The sequence below is a fragment of the Propithecus coquereli genome, unplaced genomic scaffold, assembly GCF_000956105.1.
Source record: "Propithecus coquereli isolate 6110/MARCELLA unplaced genomic scaffold, Pcoq_1.0 Scaffold371, whole genome shotgun sequence".
Classification (NCBI taxonomy): Eukaryota; Metazoa; Chordata; class Mammalia; order Primates; family Indriidae; genus Propithecus; species Propithecus coquereli.
Genome location: NW_012149408.1, coordinates 272,768 through 279,574, shown reverse-complemented (window position 1 = coordinate 279,574; position 6,807 = coordinate 272,768).

Here is a 6,807-nt window from a genome sequence, read left to right as displayed (position 1 = left end):
GGAGACTACATTCAGTCTATAGAAAACTGCATGCTTAAAAAGAGATAGAACAAAGACATTCAGTGCAGGGTCTGTTTGAATTCTTCTTGTGTTTCCCAAGTCATAGAATAGGGTCGGACACAGACCAGCATTGTTGAGAACATTCCTGGTCTTCGAGTTCCAGATGTTATTACTCAAATCCTGTTGCTGACACTTGCTGTCTGGAAGACTAGACCATATTTTGAAATGAGTGCCTCATTTAAGTGTAACAATGTATCGAGATGACCACACTCTGTTGCAATACACAGCAGATGAGGCTTGGTTCAGCAAAGACAAACAAGGAACATGACTTATGGTGAGAAGGAAAAACCCAGTAGAGCCAGGGACTGATTGGCCCCTGGCACTGGAGGAAGGAGTGAGTGAATGGGAGACTACTCCAGCTGGTCAGCACCCCAACGGGCCCCCGTCATATCTTCCCATCAGGAAAGAAAGCATCTTGATTTTTTAACAAGCACTTGCCAATTCTCTTTTTTCTTTCTGACAATTTGACCATAGTCTTGAGCGAAAGCTGTTAGTTGCTGCATTTGCATGTTACTGTAACTCCGCATAACATAACAGGGGAAATGGCCCTGTGCTGTCCTGCCAGGTGCACAAGTGGCCCCACAGAACACAGCAAGGATGGCGATCCTGACTACCTGATCACACTTTTACTGTTTTCCTTCACCCTGACAAGAGTCTCAAGAGGCGCCTAGGAGGCTTCAAGAAGCCACCCCAGTGCCAGTGTCAGAACCTGGAAACAATCCTCCTCCATGCAAGGAACTTGAAGGTGGAGTCCACCCTCTTCCTTCTGGTTCAACTGTTCTGTTTGTGTCACTGCTGTTGCTTGGTTGTCTATATTTCTCATGGGGAGAATCCACTCCCTGGAGCCACAGCCAGCATTACCATTGGTTTCTTTCCTCTCCTCTTTCCTGTTTTGCATTTCATCCTGAAATGCTGCTCCCAGCAGGGAATCACTCTGTAGCCCCTCTGTGCCAGGCGTCACCTGCACAGGTGAGAGGAGGGAGGCCACTGCTGGAGTGTGAGACCGTGACTGCTTCCCTCCAGCACCGGTGAGGACGGAGCCTCGGTCCAGGCCATGCCAGGCTGGAGGAGTTTCTCCCAGAGTTTTGGCCAATTCAACTCAATCAGAGAAACATAGGAAACTGTGTCAGCCAAGAGTGGACCAGGGCGACACCATACCTTCCAGAACAATCTTGGAAACAGAATACAGACCACAAATGCACTCACCCCAGCAAGGATGGCTGTAGGATTGCTCTCCATGCATGGGGAGAAACTCCCCTAGAAAATAGGAGCTGGGGTTTTTAAAACATTCAGGAACTCCTAAGTTACTACTCTACCAAGTTCAATGCCACGATCCTTTAATTGTTCCTATTTGTCAGTTTGTATCATTATGTAGCTTTATTTTGTCTCATGTATTTTGCTTTTTGATTTCTTTTAATGTTTACATTCGTATTATGATTTCATCTTTTTATTTATTATTTTAGTTGTATTGTTTTATTTCCAAAACTGTCATATGCGTTGCACCATGACATATTCAAGTTCACACAAATCCACATTCCTCCCTGGATTGCAGGCCCCTGAAGAAAGGATTCCGCTGGATTGGAATCTCTTAGGCGTTAACAGGGTCTCACCCTAATGTTTGTTAGGCAAATTGACTTGAATTTCAGCTTCAGTAAAGTATAGCATTGTAATAATCTTGACAAACAAAGCTATTGAAGATGTTAGGGACCAATGCTTTTCTTTGTTTTTCCTTCCCCCCCCCCTTTTTTTTTGGAATTAAACTCACATAGTGTGTAAAAGCAAACAAACTGCAAACACACTCAGGGCTGCACACACCCGCACAAAAGCTGCCCTCGGTCTCCAGCCACCGGTGCAGGTAAGGGGATCCGGTTTTTACATAGGGTCCCTGCATTTCCATAATGGCTGCTGTGTGCCCGGCCCTCGCTCGCCCTGTTTTCTGCTGCCGATTTATAACAGCATGCCTAAGCCCCATCAGTATTCAAGTTAGCACTCTAAAATGAAACCATAAATTTCAATTTGGAGAAAATAAGCCCTCATTTGGGTTCATAAGTTTTAAATAACACATTACCATTGGCTACATCGAGTTTGCATTTCTAATGTTATTTTATGCATTTGACAATAGACGTTCCACTCTGCTCGGAGAGGAGAGCAAGTGCATGTGAAATGTAACTCTGCTTAAAATGTAGGAATTTATTAGAGCTGTCAGTCAGCACTGACAAGAGAGTGAAATTATTTCTGAAGATATTTGAGACAGTCGCGTCTGTGCCATTGTCTGCAGGCTCTGAAGTTTCAGAATCCTGTCTCTAAAAGCTCTTCGACATACTGTCTCCATATTTTTAGGGCCTGAAAAGCAAAGCAGGGCCCAGTTTTAAAATATATCATGAAACGAGTTCCACGCCAGTCTCAAAGCTGAGGGCCTGATATCCAGAGATGCCCAGGGCGGAGCCCAGGTGAGGAGGACCATCGTGTCCTGGCGCCAGCGGCTCCGTCTGCTCGGTGGTTTCCGCCTCGCCCACGGAAGTTAAATCCCCATCACCGCAACGCGTGAGAGGTTGTCCTCTGCCACCTTCTGCCTTATTTTTCTTATTCTTAAGTGATCTAATAAATAATTCGTTCAAAATAACACACACACGCCCAAGTATAAGTGGCGTGAATGATGGCGGTGACATCAGGGATGGGTGTGAGGAATTAGAACATTTTTATTATAAAGTATTTCACTCTCTGTGATCAATTATAGTGTATGTGAAAGTGGACTTGGATTAATAGTAAATGTGTGTATTGTGTATTGCAAACACTACAGAAACCACTTTCAAAAGTAAAAAAAAAGAAAGTAAAATTTATGTAGTGAGAAAGGGGAAAAAATTGAATCATGTAAATGCTAAACTAAAAACACAAAAGGAAGAAAAAATATGGAACATAAAATTAGGAACAAAGACCAAAGGCACCAAATAGAAAGTAGTAACAAATATAACAGATTAATTCAACCATGTGAAGAATCACTTTGAATTTTAATGATCTAAATATATCAATTAAAAGAGATTTTCAGAGTGGGTCCAAAACAAGAGCCAACCACATGTTACTGAGAAGAAACCCACTTACAATGCACAGACACGCGTGCATTAAAAGTGCATGGAAGGAGAACATACACCATGCTAACATCAATGAAAAGAGAATGGGAGTAGCTACAGTAACTTCAAACAGAGCAGACTTCAGAGCCAGGAAGTTTATCAGAGATAAAGAGAGGCATTGTATAACGATTCGAGGATCAGTACGCCAACAGCAATTCTCAATGTGTGTGAACCTAATAATAGAGAGTCAAAATATGTGAGACAAAGCCTGATAGAACTGCAAGGGGAAATAAATTAATCCATTATTGGAGTTGAAGTGTTGAACACTCCAGATCCAACAGGTAGGAAATCGGTAAAGGCATATCGAATCAACAGCACCATCAGCTGACATCTGTAGATTATTTTCTATAACAACAACAGATTACACATTCTTCTTATACTTATATGGAACATTCATCAAGGTAAATTACACTCTGGGTCATGAAACACACCTTAAAAAATTAAAGTAATAGATATCATACTACGTCTGCCCTCAGACCACAATGGAATTAAACTAGAAACCAATGACAGAAAGATAGCCGGAAAATCTCAAAACACTTGGAGATTAAAAATGAATACTTTTTTTATTTCAAAGTATTAAGGGGGTACAAATGTTTTGGTTACATGGATTGCTTTTGTAATGTTTGAGTCACAACTATAATTGTGCCCATCACCCAAATAGTGTTCATTATAGCCATTGGGTAGGTTTTTGCCTCCCTCCTCCTCTCCCATACCTCCTGCTGATTTCCACTGAGTTTTACTTCCCTCTGTGCACATGTGTGCTCACCGGTTACTTCCAATTTAATAGCAAGTGCATGTGGTATTTGTTTTTCCATTCTTGAGATACTTCACTTAGGATAATGGTCTCCAGTTCTATCCAAATTGTTGCAGCAAAAATGAACACTTTTAAATAACATATGGGTCAAAGAAAAAAAAAAACAACCTCAAGAAAAATTTAAAATTATTTTTAATTAAATCAAAAATAAAAATATAATTTATCAAACTTTGTGAGATGTAGCAAAAGTACATAGAGTGAAACTGATAGCATTATATGCCAATATTAGAAAATTTAAAAAAAATCTAAAACCAATAACATAAGTTTCCACTTTAAGAAACTAGGAAAAGATGAGCAAATGAATTCCCAAGTAAATAGTAAATATTAGAGCAGAAATTAATGAAATTAAAAGCAAGAAAGCAATAGAAAAAAATCAACAAATCTAAAAGCTAGTTCTTTTAAAAGCTCAATAAAATCAATTAGCCTTTAACCAGGTTAAGAAAAAAATTGGAGAATACAGAAATTACCAATACCAGAAATAAAAGGCAGGACATCACTACAGATCACATGGACATTGAAAGGATAATAAAAGAGTGTTATGAGAAATTCTATGCTCATAAACTTGATAACTTTGATGGAATGGATCAATTCTTTCAAAGACACAATCTTCTAAAATTCACACAAGAAAAAAATATCTCAATAGGCTATAACTATTAAATAAATTGAATTGACAGTTTATAGCCTTTCAAAACAAACAGCATAAGGCTCAGACGTGTTTACTGCTAAATTCTACCAAATATTTAAGGAAGAAATTACAATTCCCTACAATCTCTTCTAGAAAAATAGAAACCAAGACAACACTTCCTAACTCATTCTCTGAGGCTGGTGTTATCCCAATACCAAAACCAGTCAATCACATCCTAAGGAAATAAAGCTGCAAACCAATATTTCTCATGAATATCATGTAAGAATTCTCAACAAAATATTAACAAATCAAATTCAATAATTTATTAAAAGGATTATGGGACATGATTAAGTTGGACTGATCACAGAAATGCAAGGTTGGTTCAACATTTGAAAACCAATCAATTCATCAAATCAATAGGCTAAAGAAGAAGAAAAATCACATGTTGCAAAATTAGTAGTTGCAAAAATTTAACAAAATTCAACACCTATTCATGATTTAAAAAAAAAAAGTCCTCAGCGAACTGGAAATACAAGAGAACTTCTTCAACTTGATAACATTTACAAAGAACCTACAGTGAATATTATGCTTAATGGTGAGAAATGTGAAGCTTTCCTGCTAAGATCGAGAACAAAGCAAGGGTGTTCCCTCTCACTACTGCTTTTTAACATTATAGTGGAAGTCCGAGCTAATGCAATAAGACAAGAAAAGGAAATAAAAGTATACAGATTGGGAAAGAAGAAATAAAACTGTCTTAGTTTTCAGATGACTTGATCATCTATGTATAAAATCTGAAAAAAATTGACAGAAAATCTCCTGGAACTAGTAAGCAATTTTAGAAAGTTTGTAGGATACACACTTAATATACACAAGTCAATTGCTTTCCTATACGCTTGCAATAAACAAGTGGAATTTTAAATTAAAAACACATTGCCATTTATATTACCACCCCAAAACATATTTAGGTATAAATCTAACAAAATAGGTACAAGATCTACATTAGGAAAACTATAAAACTCTGACAAAATATATCAAAGAAGAACCAAATAAATGAAGAGATATTCCATGTCCCTGGATAAGAAAGACACAATATTGTCAGGGTGCTATTTCTTCTCAACTTAATGTATAACTTCATTGCAATTCTAATCAAAATACCTGCAAGTTATGTTTTAGTTTTTTGGAAAATTATTCTAACGTTCATCTGAAATGAAAGAGCCAGAATACACAATTCAATATTGAAGGAGAAAAACAAAGTTGGGAGACAGATACTACATGACGTCTGACTTACTATATAGCTACAGTAATCAAGCTAGTGTGTTATTAATGAAATAATAAACAAATAAATCAATGAAACAGAAAAGAGAGTACAGAAATAGACCCAATAGTTATAGACAATTAATGTCTGACAGAGGAGTAAAGGCAATACAATGAAACAAAGATTTTTTTTAAACAAATGATGCTGTAATAACTGAATATCTATGTGCAAAAAATAAAAATGAAACTTGACACAGATATTATACCCTTTAAAAAATTAACTCAAAATGTATTATGGACCTAGATGTAGAATGAAAAACTATAAAACTCCTAGAACATAGCATAAGAGAAAACCTAGATGGCCTAGGGTATAGTGACGACTTCTTAGATAAAACACCAAAAGTACCATCTAGGAAAGAAAGAAAGAATAAGTTGGAGTTTATTAAAATTAAAAACTTCTGCTCCACAAAAGAATATATCAAAAGATTTAAAAGACCAGTCACAGGCCAGGAGAAAATTTTTGCAAAATACATATCTGTTAAATGACTGTTATTTAAAATGTGAAAAGAATTCTTAAAAGTCAACAATGAGAAAGGAAACAACCCAGTTGAAAACCAAGCCAGGTACCTTAATAAACACTTGACCAAGGAAGATACACAGAAGGCAGCTAAGCCTGTGAACAGGTATTCACCATCGTATGTCACTCAGGAACTGAAAAGCGAAACAGTAATGATAGACCCCGACACACCTATTAGCATGGCCAGTATCCAGAACGCCAGGACCACCTGCTCGCAGGGATGTAGAGCAGCAGGGACTCCCATTCACTGCTGGTAGGAATGCACCAGGGTGACGCCACCGTGGTAGAAAGTTTGGTGGTTTCTTACAAAACCAAGTATATTCTTACCATCTGATCCACCCATCGCGTG